Below are 18,135 nucleotides of genomic sequence, written 5' to 3'. Positions count from 1 at the left end.
GGCGCATTGGTGCACGCCTGGGATCCAAACCTGCCAACCCTGGGCCACCAAAGCGGGGCGCTTGCACTTAACTGCTTGCGCCACCGGGCCGGCCCCAGCACTAATTGATTTTTTACATGTTTTTGTCTCCTTTCTGGTTACATGGCAGAACAGTTATGCTGTAAAGCAAGGCAGTACGGCGTGCTGGTTGAGAGTGATATCTCAAGTCACACAGAGCTGGGTTCAAATCGTCTCCGCCACCTGCTGAAGGACTTAACTTCTCCCTGCCTCAGTTTTCTCCTCTGCAAAATGGAAATATTAATGGTACCTACTTCAAAAGTTTGTTAGAAGATTAAATAAGATTCATCCTTCAACAAATATTTGAGAGCCTCCTTTGTAGTGGACACTGTTCTAGGCGCTGGGGAACAGATAGTGAGCAACAAAGACAAAATGGAAGCACTGAGGACAGTGCCGCTTACATAGAAGCATGCAACAAGTGTTGACAACGTTTATTATTCAGAAATTCAAGCATTACATAAAAATGAAACTTATCAAGAGACAGTCTATTGTAACATCACGTTCCAGAGATGATAATTGAAAACAGTTTGGCGTCTGTTTTTCCAGATGTTTTTTATGTATTTTCCAACTCTGTATGTACTCTTAAATGGTACTATATATACTGTTCTGCATCTTATTATTTTTCAAATGTGTATCTTGGACATCCTTCCCTGTCAATACAGATATCTTTATTTCATTCTTTTTAACAGCTGCACGGTCTTCCATTCATTTATAGATCAATGAGTCTCAACACTTTCTGCTTACATTTACCTGAGAAGCTTTTAAAACCTGCCCCTGCCCAGGCCCCAGAAGGGTTGAGAACCAGTGGTACATGTCTTATGATTTATATCAACAGTCTTCAATTCCTGGACAGAACTTTGAAATCTTTTATGTCACTTCTATATTAAAAAAAAAAAAAAGATGCACTTCCACCCCACATAATTTTTTGTTCCCTCTACACCCACCTCCTTCCTGAACTGCTTGAAAGACAAACTTGTTTCCCCTTCACGGCAGGCTGTTCTTATACTCCATTCACCCTCAACATCCTTTAACCTGACCGCAGCCCTCCTACAGTCTCCCAAGGATCCTTGTTGCTCGGTGCCACGGATCAGTGGTTCTCAAAGTCGAGTGTGCACCAGAACCACCCAGAGTGCCTGTTCAAACACAGATGGCTGGATCACAAGCCTCGAGTTTTGACTCAATAGATCTGAGGTGGGGCTTGAGAATTTGCAATTCTAATCAGCTCCTTAGTGATGCTAATACTGCTGTCTGGGGACCACACTTTGAGAACCACAGAGGGAAAGGGAATGTAACAGTCAGATTGGGAAGCAAGAAAGGGCATATGAAAAAAATAGAGTCCCAGTTTGTTTTAACCATAGGAGGAAAGAGTTGAGTTAGTCATTTTTACTGTTGTTAATAAATATGCAAGGCCCTTCACACATGCTTTTCATTCTCTTACATTTTAGTTTACTTTTAAATTTTCTTTTATAAATTTCTTTCTTATACTTTTTCCCTTCACACTCATCCCACTTTCATCTCTTCCTTCCCCACCACACTCAACCGTAGAGAACAGATCCTCATAGTTTTGGTATAAGCCCTTTTATTTGGTTTATATTGTTGAAAAATATTTGCTGTTGTCTTGTAAATGTACATGTTTTACATTTATGTAAGTGGTATTCCACCACAGATCTTGTACTGTGTCTTGGCCTTTCACCCTACACTATGTTTAAGCAACCTTCTCTGTATGTCTATTTTACTTTTTACTTCAGTATTGCAGAGTACAACAGACCTCCACCTTTACATCCCCCTGGAGATGGACACTTAGGTTGCCTCCAACTCCCTGCTACCACAACTAATGCTTAGATGAACATTCTCATCCTATGTGCACATGTATCTCTGAAATATATACCCAGAAGTGGGGATATTGGGCCCTAGTGTATACAAGTATTTTCTCTAAGTTCTACAGACTGCTCTCCAGAATGGTTGTGTCATTCTACACTTGATCCTAATTAAAAAAAAAAAAAAGATCTTGGCATGGCTTTAAAAAGTAGAATATTCAGAAGGAATTGGCATGTGCTGGACATCAAGCTTAACAGGTAAGCAGCACATGACTATCCCAAGCAGCACCCACTGCCTTGGCCAGCAAGCCTTCCTCCATTTCTTTCCCACTGATAGTGCCTTTTATGTGCCCGGTCCTGCTTTTAGTTTATAGTCCACATTCATTCTAATCTTTAAAAATTATTGTCTCCTGAAAGTACACATGCCATCGTCATCCTTCACCTTTCCTGTTTGCTCCATGGGATTCCTGCGATCTTGATTTGCTTTATATATGATGCTGGCCACAGGTGTGGCTCTAAGCAGCACTCTTGGGTCCAAAACAGAGAAGCCTCTGAACTCTCAGGGGCTTCACCATGCTGACGGGCCACTAGTGGCCTTATACTTCCAGTCATGGGCCCAGGGCATTCTAAGCTCGTGCCTACCCTCTCTTGATAATACCCCCACTGCTTTTCACACTGATAAGAAAGAGGCCTGGACCAGGAGGATGTTGCACGAGATGTTGCAAAGCAAAAGAGGGCTTAGCTTTTATAAATATTCCTAAAACTTTACTCTTTTGAGCTGTACGTGAACCATCCCATTACCCACTCCTACAGTGTTATCACACACCATGAGATCAGTGAAGTCTCATGAGAACTCAGTCTAACTTCACTATATTCCCCGGTGGCTTACATCCCTCTGTATCACTACTGCAAAGGAGGCTGGTTACATCAGTAATGAATGGTATGTACATATATATCATACACATAGAAAAACACAGGAAAGAAAGTATCAAAATGTTAATAATGACTTCCTGTAAACGATTTTTACACTTTTTTGTATGTTTCAATTTTTTAACTTCATGTATATGGAATTGGTTAACCATAATTCTTAATTCCTGATATGCTTTCAACATTGGTCTCTTAGTGGCTTGATTTTAGTTCATTGTTTTGTTAGGTAGTTGATTATTTTCAATAATGTAGTAAGAACGCATGAAAACACCACTTAAAATAAAAACTAGGTCCTTAATAATAATTTACATAAATATATGGTTACCCACTGGAACCATGCTCCTGCCTCTCTCCATCCAAGACATCTATCACTCTGAATTCCTTGTTTATCATTTCCTTGCTTTTTTAAATATAGTTTTATTGCATTTTTATGAATTCTTGAATACAAACACATACATACATATCTGTGACTGAAATTTATTTTATTTTGGTTTAACTTTGTAAAAAGAATGTACTATACAAAATCTATTAGAACTTATTTTTATCAGGAAATATTATATTGCTTAGATTCATTGGTATTATTCCATGTTGCTATAGTTAATTTGTTTGACTACTGTGTGAATATATCACAATTTATTAATCCATTCTCCTGTTGGTGGGCACTTGAGTTGTTTCTAGGTTTTTATCATTGTGAATAGTTCTCCTATGAACATTTCGTACATGTTTACTGTTCTATATATGTACAAATCTCTCTTAAATATATATCTTGGGGTGAGTAGAAGATAAGTCCAAACTATTTTTTAAAATGTTTGCACCAAATTATACTCCCACCAGCAAAGTATAAGAGACCTTGAAGGTAGATGTCCTTGCCATACTTGGTAGTGTCACTTTTTCCTTTTGCCAATAAAATGAGGGTAAAATAGACAATAAAATGATATTGTCTATTTCCTCATGTATTTTTGGGCCATATTAGTTTCATCTTAATCTTTTGCCTACTTTTTTTGTGTGTTTTCCATACTGATTTAAAAGAGAGCTTTTTATTTGTGATATTATGCTTTTATAAATTTTGTTTATTGTGAATATCTTCTTCCAGTTTTAGCTTGTCTTTTCACTTTCTTTAAAGTGTCTTCATAAACAAAAAACAATCTTAGCTCAATCAAATTGATCAGTTTTTTCTTTAATAGTTAATGTCTTAGGCATCTTTTTCAAGAAATCTTTCTCTGCCCCAAGTTTTAAAGGATATTTCTTTATATATTTTAAGAGCTTAAAGTTTTGTTGTTGACATTTAATCCTTAATCTACCTAGGCTTGTTTTTTAATTTTTAGTTGTGGTAAAATACACATAACATAAAATTTGCCATCTTAACGATTTTTAAGTATACAGTTCATTTGTGTTAAGTACATTCACATTGTTGTGCAATCATCACCCCCATCCATCTCAAGAACTCTTTTCATCTTCCCAAACTGAAACTCTAGACCCATTGTGAAATGAATAAGAGAAATGTTAACTAAACCGGAGTTGGGAAGGCCTGTAGGAGGAGCTCTCATGCCCTATCATACATCATCAATTACTCCAAACAGGAAGTGACCTACCCTTGCATCTCTGACAGGAAGTACCACTACTTTACTACTGAAGGAAGACTTCTCTCCCTGCCTGGCAACAGCCTAGCCAATGAGAAATGCCACAGCTCAGCCAATGAGAAGCCGTCACCACCCTGAACTGTTACTTTTTCCCAATGGACTTTCATTCAGAATAGCCCCTTCACTCCCCCTTCTGCTCTATAGAAGCAAGCCCCTTCCTTTGTTCTCTGGATTTGCCTATGGTTTGCCGTAGCATGCATACCCCAGATTGCAATTCTTTGGCTATTCCCAAATAAATTTGTTTTGAGAGTGCAATTGGTGAATTTGCTTTTTAAATTGACATATATGGTGTCAGGGGAGTGGGATCTGAAGAAGATGACCCCTAAGATACAGTGACCCCCAGACTGAGTGAGGTATGCACACCAAGCTCCTTGTGCTCATTGCTACTGTGAGTTGCCACTTGCTTTCAGTTTGGTGAGTCTCCTTTTGAATTCTGAGCTCCACTCCCACTTTACTTGAGATCAGAGAGGCTTTGCCCTCTCAGGGGAGGGAATTTGTCCTTCCTGGTTCAAGGCTCTGTCCTTGGGTTCAAGGTGTCATCCTTGGTGAGTACTCAGTTATTTTCTGAAAGTAGCACAGTTCCTTTTGGGGCTTGGGCTTGCTGAGAATCCAGGAGTTTTTCTTTGGTTTTCAGATTCCTTTTGGAATCAGGGCAGGGAATCTAGTAACTTTCTTTGGTTTTTAGATTCCTTTGGGGATCAGGACTAGGACTCTAGCAACTTTCTTGGGTTTTCAGAGAAAATTTCAGAAATGGGATCCCAGTCATCTAAAAGTTCTGAGGGAAACTCTTCTTCAGGGACCCTGGCCAGATTTATGTTTAGGATCTTTGGGCCCCTACATGCACATGTTTGACTAAGGGGGCCAAACAGACCAAAAGCAGTCTGGAATTGCAATGGCCATTATGGGGAACCTTTGATCTCCCCAAACCTCCTTTTCTTAAAACCAATTTGGAAGACTACAGCTCTAAAATTAAGCAAAATGAATAGTATGACTATTTTTATTGGTACCTGGAGGCTTCTGAATGTGCACAAAACTCTAAAATCACCTGACTACAAGATACTGTGTCTGAATTAGCTGAAACAACTAAAGAACTGAGGGAGAGCAAAATGGCTTCTGAAGACTCACGTTCCCCTTCCCCATCTTCTTTGTCTCAGGCACCGTCTTGCAGGTCTTCCCAGACCCCTTTGTCTCAGACTCCACCTCTGCAGCCATCTGGTCTCAGTCCCCACCTCAGCACCCGTCTTGTGCTCAGGCTCCACCCCTAACAAACACCCTCTTCCTCTTTTCCTCTCTGTGAAAACATGCCCCTTTAAAATCAGACCCTCTGAGGATTCAAATGCTAACCCCCTAAATACTATTTTTAAATTAACTGGAGAAAATAAACAACTATAAGAAAAAATTTAAATAGCAATTACCCTAGACTTTTGATAATAGACAAAATGACTCCAATAACAGCTCTAAAATGATCCTTACAGTTTGCAAATAAAAATATTCTTAGTAAAAGACTTTGGTCATCTGAACAAGTAAACTCAACTTAGTCCATCTGCCAGAAATACAATTTGGGTCCAAATACTCTTTTGAGTTTTGTACCTGAGACATGGCTAAAATTTTTTAAATGAAAGCTATGAGATCTCTGTCTGTTCCTGTCTACATATCTATGTATGTCTATTATAGAGATGTGATCTTTTTCTACCTCTGGATGATATTGCTAGAATTGATTTGTAAAAAGCAGTATTTAATTGGCTTGAAATTGTGTGTATAATTTAAGTATTTCTAAATCTCGGAAATATAATAGAAACTAACCTAAATGCTTTGAGGTTCACATGATCTAGGATTAATCTTTAGTAAATAAAAGCTAGCATAAGGTTGTTGGTGTAACTGAAACAGGCATGTCTTTAGAGTTATCAACACAGAATACAATGCAGATACAACTTTCATTCTACCTGGGTTTATTAAGTTCATGCTGTCTCTGTTAGAAAATATGTCAGCGAGAAAGTAACTTAAGATGATGGTTGGCTATTCAATCTCTAATCCAAGCATGATTATTAAAAGCAAGCAATTTAAATAAATGTAAATAAGATCAAAGTTTATATTAAGTTAAACTAAACAATAGATGATCATTAAATATCTAAATAATTTCCAAAGAAGATAAACGTTGATTACTGAACATAGGTTTAACTACTTTGGCTTCCTGTTGCAAAGAAACTTAAAGATAAATTTGGGTCTGTTACTAACCATGTCTTGTGCCACATTGCAAGATTGCACTATTCAAAATGGCACACACACCTAGAAATTGTGAAATGTGTTTATAAATCTGCCATTCCACGATTGCTTACTTCTTAGTTTTCACTAGGAATTAAGGATTCTAAGGATTAAGAATTCTAATATATGTAACTAAAGCTACTAGAAACAAAAAGGGAAACATCTCTGTATGCAAGGAAAGTAGGATGTGTATTTTGGTAAAGGAAGGTATAAGGAATAGAAATGTATTTTGTTGAGGGAAAAGAAAATAATTTTGTCCTAAAGAGAGGGTGGTTATTTCAGAAAAGAATAAAGAAAAACATAGGACAAAATCTGAACGTAAAAAGAAAGTTGTAGGAGGTTTGTGGAAAGGAATCTTGGGAGAGGAATTTTACACACTGTCAGGACTGGCTAAGATGGAGTGAATGAGTTTTAATATCAAAAGTAAGCTGATGCAAAACTGAAATTCAGTTTTCTTTTCTGTTAAAAGACAATGTTTTCTTGAACTATTAGTCTGTTTTTGATAACAGATTATGAAAGCTTCTTTACCTTTGAAGTAATATACCTCGATGCAGCGTAAGCCCTGACAGTTGGGTTTTCTCTTTTTTTTGTGTGAAGAGATCAGCCCTGTGCTAACATCTGCCAATCCTCCTCTTTTTGCTGAGGAAGACTGGCCCTGGGCTAACATCTGTGCCCATCTTCCTCCACTTTATGTGGGATGCCGCCACAGCATGGCTTGCCAAGCAGTGCGTCGGTGCACGCCGGAGATCCGAATGGGTGAACCCTGGGCCACCGCAGCAGAGCGCTCGCACTTAACCCACCTGCGCCTCGGGCCGGCCCCGGGTTTTCTCTTTTTTGCAATGCAAATATATGACTTAAGCTTTGGTTGCCATGGCATCCATTTCTAGGAGGCATCCACTTTAGAGAAAGCTGTCTCAAATAAACACATTGCCAGCCATACAGCTAAAGAGCCCGGCCGCCTCCCCACACTGAGGCTCCTTTGTTTTAGAGATCTGGGTTGATTTCAATAACTGATCATTGGGCTACGTTTTTTCTCTTCCTACGCTTTAAATTCTTGCTCCTATGCTTTAAATTCACCAGTAAAGAGTGAGCCAGCAAAAACCCTGGGCCCCCACCCTCCATCCCAATAAAAGCAGAGCCCAGGCCCACTTCTCTCTCTCTCTCCCCACAACCTTGCTGTGTGGCCCCAGGTGTGCTGTGTAATTTCCACGTCTTGAAAGTGTGAGAGATCAAGATTTGGCCACCCTGAAATCTATCTCTTTACCTGGATTGTTTTCTCTGAGGGACATTTGACCTCCCCCACTAACTGCCTAAAGAATTTGACATGGTGGCTCCTTCCTGGAACAGATCTTCTATTGTGATGGCTGTAAAGATAATGTAGGATAAATGTTACAATAGGAAAGGCACCAACAAGCCCATCTTATCGGAAGTTCTCTCTCTCTGGCCACACTCTCTGGATGGCCCTGCAAGGAGTTGCCAGACAATCATTTACATTTATAAGGGAAATCTCCATTTGTAAAGGTATCTCCCTGTCTGTTTTGGGAAGAGTGGGGGATGGCCTCATTTCTAGAGGCTTATCAATGTGAAAGGTGAGGCCTTAAATCTGCATAATAACTTTACTCTTGTTTACTGTGCTTTAGTGGTAATCTCCTGTAACTGACTCCCCCCACCCCCAACCTCCACCTTGTCTTTGGTTGAACATGGTATTTAAGATGAGAATTTCTGCTATTGTGTTGAGAAATGCAGTGTCCCTGCTTTCTCCCATTTATACATGTTATTAAACTTGGTATTATTTTCTCCTGCTAACCTGTCTTGTTAATTATTTGGCCAGCAAGAAGAACCTTAAGGAAAAGGGCAGAGGGAGATTCTCCCTCTTCCCCCACAGTCTGAATTAAAAGATGTTTGTTGAGTAAAAAAAGAGAAAGAAAGAAAAAGAAAAAGAAATCTTTTTTTATTATTTTTTTAGGAAGATCAGCCCTGAGCTAACATCCGATGCCAATCCTCCTCTTTTTGCTGAGGAAGACTGGCCCTGGGCTAATATCCATGCCCATCTTCCTCCACTTTATGTGGTACACTGCTACAGCATGGTGTGACAAGTGGTACGCTGGTGCGCAGCGGGGATCCAAACCTGTGAGAACCCGGGCCACGAAGCAGAGCGCGAGCACTCAACTGCTTGCGTCGCCAGCCTGCCCCAGAAAAAGAAATCTTAAATGTGTTTTCCATGAATATTAGTGAGACGCTTTAATATGTGAACTTAACTTTTTCCAACTGCCAAAACAAAATTTGGATCCAACTGTTCTTTTACAAACTAGTGAGTTTTGTATTGTACCTCACTCATAGCAAAAAAACGAAACCTATAAGATCTCTGTTTGCATCTGTCTGTGTGTTTGTGTGTGTTCGCATATGTATGTTGTAAATGGACATATTTTTCTACCTCCAGATGGTATTGCCAAAATTAAAAGAGCTCTATTTAATTGGCTTCAACTAAGCACTTACATAAATTATTTCTAAATGTAATAGAAACTAACCCCCAATTTTTTTTAAGTTAATATGATATATAATAATCTCTGGTAAATAAAAGCTTATTTAAGTCTGTTGGTTTAATTAAAATAGGCATGTCCACAGAGTTTTCAGCATTGGATGTAATACAGATATGCAACTTTTATTCTTCCTGGGTTTGCTGGTCAAATAAAGTTGTGTTATCTCTGTTACAAAATTTGTGATAACTAAATGCTTTAATGTCTCATGAAGTTTTCATTAGTAATCTAAGAACAAATTAAATAGAAGCAAATAAAAGGTCTTAAGTGAAGGTTTTTGCAATAATTATATGTTATGATATATGTACTTAAAATAGCTTCCAAAATCTTTTTGGCAACTTGAAACCTTAGAATTTTGCCAAGTTAAATTAAATGATGAAAATTCATTGACTATCTAGATCATTTCCAAATATAATGGTTACTGTATCTAGGTTTATCTACTTTTTGCTTCATTTTATAGAGAAGTTAAAAATATTTGGGTCTATTAATAAACATGTTTTGTGCCATGCTGAGAAATTTTCTATGAGAAAGCACTTGTTTCTAGAAAGTATTTCTAAGTCTTCCAATCCACAGGATGCTAATGTAAAAGACAGTTCATAATTGCTTCCTTCTTAGTTTTCACAAAAAATTAAGCTTTCTAAGGGTTAAGAATTCTAATTAATATATGTGATTAAAACTATTAAAATTAATAAGGGAAATATCTCTGTATACAAGGAAAGTAAAATGTATGTTTTCAGTAAAGGAAGGTATGAGGAATGGAAATACATTCTTTGTGAAGGGAAAAGAAAGTAATTTTGTCATAACGGGAGGCTAGGAAGGAAGGAAGGCATGGGACAAAATCTGAATGTGAAAAGGCAGTTATAGAGGCTTTTGAAGGGAAAATCTTTGGAGAGGAGTTTTGTACATGATCAGGACTGGCCTGGATTAAAGTGAGTTTAATTGAATGAATGAGTTATATTATGGTTTTCTTTGAGTGTATCCTACTTATGATTCATTGAGCTTCTTAAATCTGTAAATTTATGTCTTTCACCAAATGAGACAATATTTTGGCCATTATTTCTTTTTTTTTTTTTTTAAATAATTTTATTTATTTTTTTTTCCCCCAAAGCCCCAGTAGATAGTTGTATGCCATAGCTGCACATCCTTCCAGTCGCTGTACGTGGGACGCGGCCTCAGCATGGCCGTAGAAGCGGCGGGTCGGTTCGTGCCCTGGGTCCGAACCCAGGCCGCCAGCAGCGGAGCGCGCGCACTTAACCGCTAAGCCACAGGGCCGGCCCTGGCCATTATTTCTTTAAATAATTTTACTGCACCAGTCTTTCTCCTCTCCCTCTCTCTCCTAACATATATGTTAGAACATTTGATATTATCACATGTCCGTGAAGCTCTGTTCCTCTTTTTTCACTCTTTCAAATTGAACAATTTCTATTGATCTCTCTTCAAGTTCATTGTTTCCACTGTCATCTTCATGCTGTTATTTAGCTCATCAAGTAAAAATTTTAAACTAATAGACTTTATTTTTTGAGCAGTTTTAGGTTTTCAGAAAAATGAGCAGAAAATACAGAGAGTTCCCATATACCCTCTCTCCCTACCCCCAGTTTCCCCTATTATTAACATCTTGCATTCGTGTGGTACATTCATTATAATTGATGAGCCATTATTGATGCATTATTATTAACTAAAGTCCATCGTTGACACTAGGGTTCACTCTTGGTGTTGTACATTCTATGGGTTGTGACAAATGTATAATGACATGTGTCCACCATTACAGTATCATACAGAATAGTTTTACTGGGAGCTCTTGTATGTACACATTAAATAAACCTTGTCTTTTCTCCTGTTAAACTCGCTCTTCTCAGTTAATTTGCAGGCCCCCAATCACAAGATCCAAGCTGGAAAAGAAAAAGTTTTCCTCCCAACAACTTCAATTCTCTGATGAATCTAAGAAGAGTTTTGTTTTTCAGTTGTTCAGCTTTTTTTTCTTATTGTGAGGATGGAAGTAACAGCTTCCAAGCTCTTTACATGTTGAACCAGAAACGAGAAGTCCAAAATATTACCATTTAAAGCAAATTACCTTGCAGTAGAATAAAGATCATTAACAAGGTACCAAATAAAAATCATTCAAAGTTTTATTTGATGCCAATGAGAATATTTATGCATCTATGTTCTGTCTTTATTGTTTGGCTTGAGGTCATAAATAAGTACTATGTACAAATGATTCTGTTACTCCTCAGGTAGACAAATTTATGTAAACTGGTAATTTGGCAACAAATTCCTCCACTTTCTTTAGCAATTGTCTGATTTTTTGTGGAAGGCATCCATACAATGTCCCCTTTCCCCCCAGACGAAGAGCAATTGCAGTATCCCTCTACCACAATTTGTGCAGTCCCATTTCTAATATTTGGGGGATCAGCCAATACAGAGATCAGTACATCCTGAGTGCAGCGGATGAGCCTCCCCTTCAGAGTCAAGGTATCTTCTCCACTAGTTAAATTTATGAAGATTTTTTTTTTAACTTTTTATTTTGAAATAATTTTATTTTTTTTATTTATTTATTTTTAAATTTTTTATTTATTTATTTTTTCCCCCAAAGCCCCAGCAGATAGTTGTAGGTCATAGCTGCACATCCTTCTAGTTCCTGTACGTGGGACGCGGCCTCAGCATGGCCGGAGAAGCGATGTGTCGGTGCGCGCCTGGGATCGAACCCCGGGCCGCCAGCAGCGGAGCACGCGCACTTTACTGCTAAGCCACGGGGCCGGCCCTGAAATAATTTTAGATATACAGAGCAGTTGCAAAGATAGAACAGAGAGCTCCCACACATACCTCATGCAGCTTTCCAGTGTTAACATCTCCCATAGCTTTGTACAATTATCAAAACTAAGGAGTTAGCCTTGGTATAACACCACTAACTAAACTCCAGACCTTAGTCAGATTTTATCAGTCTTTTCTCCAGTGCTCTTTCTCTGTTTCAGGATTCAATTCACGATCTTTGACACTTGTAACTTTGTCAAATGTTCCTCTGTTTGGGTTTGTCTGATATTTTCTCATGGTTAAATAGAGTCTGTGGACTTGTGGGAAGGATACCACAGAGGCCCCGTGCCCTTCTGAGTGCATGCTATCAGGGGTACCAGCACGATGTGTACCAGATACATCCTATGACCAGTGATGTCAACCTTGACCCCCTGGGTTATGATGGTTTCTGTCAGGTTCCTCCAGTGAAAAGTCACTGTTATTGTTCATAGTCAACAAATATTTCAGGAGTGGAGACACTTTGGCTATGCAATATCCTATTTCTTCTTAAATTTTTGTCCACTAATTTTCGTATTCATCATTTGATCTTGCCTGCAGCAATTATTACCATTAGTATTCTAATGGTGATTTTTTTTAGGAGGCTCATTTGTTTATTTTTATTTTATTATTTTACTTTATTTTTTATTTTTATATTTTTGTTGAGGGAGTTTCACCCTGAGCTAATGTCTGTGGCCAATCTTCCTCTTTTTGCTTGAGGAAGATTAGCCCTGAGTTAACATTTGTGTCAATCTCCCTCTATTTTGTATGTGGGTGGCTGCCACAGTGTGGCCACTGATGAGTGATGTAGGTCCATGCCTGGGAACTGAACCCAGGCCACCAAAGCAGAGTGTGCAGAACTTAACCACTAAGCCACAAGGCCGGCCCTCGAGTGGTGATTTTTATTTCCTTCTCTCCTAACAAGTTTATTAATTGGAGTTCTTCTGTGTGGAAGAGCTGTCCCTTCTCTCCCATTTTGAAATTTGTGCATGGGACTCAGGGGTTACTTTATTCATTGGGTTATAATCCAGTACTATTGATGTTATTTTGTTGCTCAAATTCTTTCAGCTCTGGCCATTGGAGCTCTTCCAGGTTGGCTCCTGTGTCCCTTTGACATGCCCCACCCTGTGGTTTTTTGAGCACTTCCTTACTTTCTGGCATCACAACATGCTCTAGGCTCATCTTATATTTTCCCTTCCCAGGCCTGGAATCAACCATTTCTCCAAAGATCCCTGATTCCTTGTATTGGAGAATGAGATTTAAAAACCAAGAGGGGCTGACCTGGTGGCATAGTGGTCAAGGTTGTGCGCTCTGCTTCGGTAGCCTGGAGTTCACGGGTTCTAATCCCAGGCACGGACTTATACATCACTCATCAAGCCATGCTGTGGCGGCGTCCCACATACAAGATAGAGGAAGATTGGCACAGAAGTTAGCTCAGGGCAAATCTCCCTCCCAAAAAAACAAACAAACAAAAACCCCAAGAACTGGATATTAGGTGTGTTCATCTAGGCCCTCCTACCCGACAGAGCCAGAAAATACACATATGTATACTAACCCGTGTGTATACACCTGTCTATATTTCTGCATCTGTGTGTGTGTGTGTGTAGTAAAAAAACATGATTTGTACTGATACCTCTGACTCCAATCCAGCACTGTGGGATTCATTCTAGCATTCTGTTTTTGCTATTTGTAATTTCCTTCTCTCTGACATGAGAGGTTTTCATTATCTTATGCAGAGTTTTCAAAGCCAATTTTAAATTTGATTTTGTAAATGCAGTGATTTTATATCCTGTATTTTTTTTCAAGGCTTATGAATGTTTAATTACTCAAAGGGCTAACATAGAACTTTCATGTTTTCCACTCTTTAAGAGAAGGAGAGATTTTAATTTAGTCTGTAATTGATGGATCACATTACAAAAGTGGTCCTGTAGTTCTCTGAGAGCTAATTTATTTTTGCCACATTTTAGGAAAAAAGCAATCTAACTATTTGATAATATAATTGATACTAAGATGGGAATGACCTGGCCTAATCTTCTTCAATTTACGTTTTACAAGAGGAGCTTAATAGCCCCCAAATAATATGTAATTGATGTATTGGAGATGGGGAGAATATTTTTAAAGGGGGGAGATGTATTTCTCTTCCTTTCTGGCTTTTAGAAGTTGAAGTTCAAGGAAGCCCCTAATGTGGCATTTTATTCCTGAAGGTATTTGCAGTTAATTTTAGGACTTAACAGAATGGCTGTTTAGAAGAGCACTGTGTGATGGAAAGTTCATACAAGCCACAAATGTGATCCTTACAAGTAATTTTAAAATTTTCTAGTTGCCACATTATAAAAGGTAAGTAGAAATAGGTGAAATTAATTTTAAGAATATATTTTATCAACAAAATATTTTATTAAACTTGCATGTTCTCAATTTAAAAATTTCAACATGTAGTCATTATAAAAATTTTTAATGAGATGCTTCATTATTTTTTTCATATGTCTTTGAAATCGGTGCATATTTTATACTTATAGTATATCTCAATTTGGAAGAACCACATTTCAGTCTTTCAATATCCACATGTGAACATTGGCTACTGTGATAGATCAGTTCTAGAACAAAGGAGTTTCTTTTAAAATATTTTAAAGTCATAGCCTATGAGGCAATTTGAAAGCTGATCTGAATGATTTTTCCTTTTCCAAGAAAGGAAGCAGAAACAGTGCAGTCACGACATTAAGTTAGCTGCATATTTTGTGGGTCCCAGGAGAAATGCACATGATCTTAGAAACTCAGAATGAATCATATGAATTAAACACTGGACAATGTCCAGTGCTCAAAATGCATTTTTAATTGACAATAAGATCACGTTACACCACCAAATGTAGAGATTTCCTAATTGTGCTTAGTGTAGGACATATATTGATACATTGTTCTATAGACCAGCACAGATCCACACTTTGTGAAAAATTACATTTCTTCTTTGGGAATTATATCTTATTGCAATCTTAAACTGCACTAAAATAAAAATCATATAAACCATCTGTTAAGTTGCTCAGAGAGGGTCTGAAGGCTAGCCTCTGCACTGGTTATAAGCAAAGTAATAGTAAAGTCATAATTCTGTGTACAAACAAGATATTGAAAGCAATCAACTGTGATTAACAAGTAGTGCTAAAGGGACACCACTCTTTCTAGAACCTGGTCCACCATTTGATATCAGTATGGGTGTAAGGTTGGTTTATTAATTGTGTTCCATGTTTATAAGTTTTCTTTACTTTTACAAGTAGTTCAAAAGAACCCCTTTTACTACAAGATAATCTGTGGTGGGACTTCTAGTACTCTTCTTTACTCCACCAGACTTAGATCCTCACCACAGCTGTGCAGTGCAGTGAGTAACCTTCACATCTATGCTCAGACCAAGCCACCAGAAAAATACACCACTGAATGATATAGATATTCTGAAGTCAGGCAGGCCAGCCTTCATGAACAGATCCATTTCCCTGGGAAAGTTAATGAAAGTAAAGACTGAAGATGACACAAAAGGGGCTCTCAAGGGAGTGGAAACTTCTGGTAATCTACTGGGGTAAAGAAAAAGAGCAGGAGGGGACAGCCAGTTCTCCAAAAAGGCCCCAGAGGAAAGCATGCCTTGTACCTAGCCAGCAGCAGCATGTTGGGAAACAGTGAGCATAACATCTAGAAAAGATGATCAAAAAGCAAACAAAAAACCACTTATTTTCTCTCAAGTTACCACAAAAGACTCAAGGACTACAACTAACAGAAATTTAAATATTCTAGATAAACTACATTTTAAATTGCTTTTGCTAATTAGGAAAGCAGTAACAGGAATGCTCTAGATGTCACTTATATTAGTTTTTAAAATATTCAATTTTGTATTTAGAATTTAGTACATCCCTCAGAAAAGATTTATAGCCACAAGCAATTATTTGACTGGATAACATTAATGTTAATCTTCTTGGTAGTGACAATGACAAGAGTGTGCTGAAATTCATTTCAAAGTAAACATTTGAAGTGAAAAATAAAATTATCTAACATTGATTGTTTGTGTCCCATGTACCACACACTGTGCCGAATCAGCCTCTCACCTGCATCATTTCATTTAATCTTATGAGGTTACTATTTTTATTTGAAAATTAAGAATGATTCAGTTGCATGTAACAGGAATTATACAAATTAGGGTTTATTTCTTTCATATAACAAGAAATATGAGATAGATCAGGGATAGTTCATTAACAATAATTAACACAAATTCTGTTTTCAAATGCACCATTATTAGCATAACTGTTGCCTCATGATCACAAGATGGTTGCCACAGCTCCAGGCAACACATCTACCTTCAAAGCAGGAAGAAGGAGGAAAAGTAGTGCCAGGATCTCTTTTCCTTTTCTTAAACATCATAAGTGGATAGTGACATCAGCACCATGGCAGAGTGAGCTGTTCTCTTAGTGTCTCCCTGCTAAGATACAATGAAAAGAACATTCATTAATCAAAAAATGACATCCATACAGCACAATAGGACATCTGAGAGATCCATGCAGCCGTACATGTGAAGGTGGGGGAACTGGATCCCTGGGAAGCAGTGGAAGGAGGTGAGCAGATCTCCTTCCCCTCCCCAGCAGCAGCAATCTAGGGCATGGGACCTCACACAGTGGCCGGCACATGACCCTGAGACGAGCTGGGGGGACAGGCAGCCCTCTGCAGAAACACTTTCCTTCTTGGAGTTGCTTCCCCACCCCCGGGAACACTACGCCAAAGTGGCTCAGACACCATGTGGGCACCCCCATGAAGCTGAGCAGCCGGAGAAGGCCGCCAGTGAGTACAGAGTGGGATCGTGTGCACATGAAAAAAGTGCCCTCCCCCTCTCTTGCTAGGAGCACCAGCTCGGCTGGCTAGCCAAGGCAGCAGATCCGCACCAGAGTGCCACACCAGAATGTGAAGCAGCAGCTTCCAGTGGGCAAACGCAGAAAGCCGTATTGGCACAATTTCCAGCAGATGTGGTGGGTTCAGAAAACACAGCTCCTGCCCCCCCCAGCGGCGGCAGATGGAATCTATGACCAGATACTACCACTATGCACTAGCGAACGTACACTCCATCGAACACCATGAAGAAATACATTATTACTCCAGAGCAGAAGGAAAACGACAAGCGTCAAGAAACCAATGCTGAACTCATAGAAATTTGCAATGTAAATGATGGAGAATCCAAAGTAGTTATCATAAAGAAACTCAATGAGTTACAACAAACTCAGAATGACAGTTCAATGAACTCAGAAATAAAATTAATGAGCAGAAGGAATTCTTCAAAAAGAGATTGAAAGTCAAAAAAAAAAAAAAAACCCCCACAGAAATGCTGGAGATGAAGAACACAATGAACGAGATAAAAAACAATCTAGAGTCCTTAAAAAACAGAGTTGACATTATGGAGGACAGAATTAGTAATTTAGAGGACAGAAATATATAAATCCTTCAGATGGAGGAGGAGAGAGAAACAAGACTAAAAAGAAATGAAGAAATTCTCCGAGAAATATCTGACTTAATTAGGAAATGCAGCATAAGGATTATAGGTATTCCAGAGGGAGAAGAGAGGGAGAAAGCAGAGAGTGTGTTCAAAGATTTAACAGTTGAGAACTTCCCAAACCTGGGGAAGAAGCTGGAATTATAAGTAAATGAAGCCAATAGAACTCCTAATTACATCAATGCAAAAAGATCTTCTCCAAGCCATATGTTAGTAAAAGTGGCAAAAGTCAATGACAAAGAAAAAATATTAAGGGCAGCAAGGCAGGAGAAAATAACCTACAAAGGAACCCTTATTAGGCTTTCAGCAGATTTCTCAGCAGAAACCCTACAGGCTAGGAGAGAGTGGAATGATAAATTCAAAATTCTGAATGACAAAAACTTTCAGCTAAGAATACTCTATCCAGAAAAACTATACTTCAGATACAATGGAGAAATAAAAACTTTCCCAGATAAACAAAAGCTGAAGGAGTTCATTGCCATAAAAACCCCTCTACAAGAAATGATCAAGAAGGCCTCATACCTGAAAAAGAAAAAAAACCAAAAAACAAAAAAAGAAAGGTTTTACAAAGCCTTGAGCAAGGAGGTAAATAGACAGAC

The sequence above is a fragment of the Ceratotherium simum genome, chromosome 40 (genome assembly GCF_057802395.1).
Source record: "Ceratotherium simum simum isolate JZ-2026a chromosome 40, ASM5780239v1, whole genome shotgun sequence".
NCBI classification, from domain to species: domain Eukaryota; kingdom Metazoa; phylum Chordata; class Mammalia; order Perissodactyla; family Rhinocerotidae; genus Ceratotherium; species Ceratotherium simum.
Note: the sequence above shows the minus strand (reverse complement) of the source record.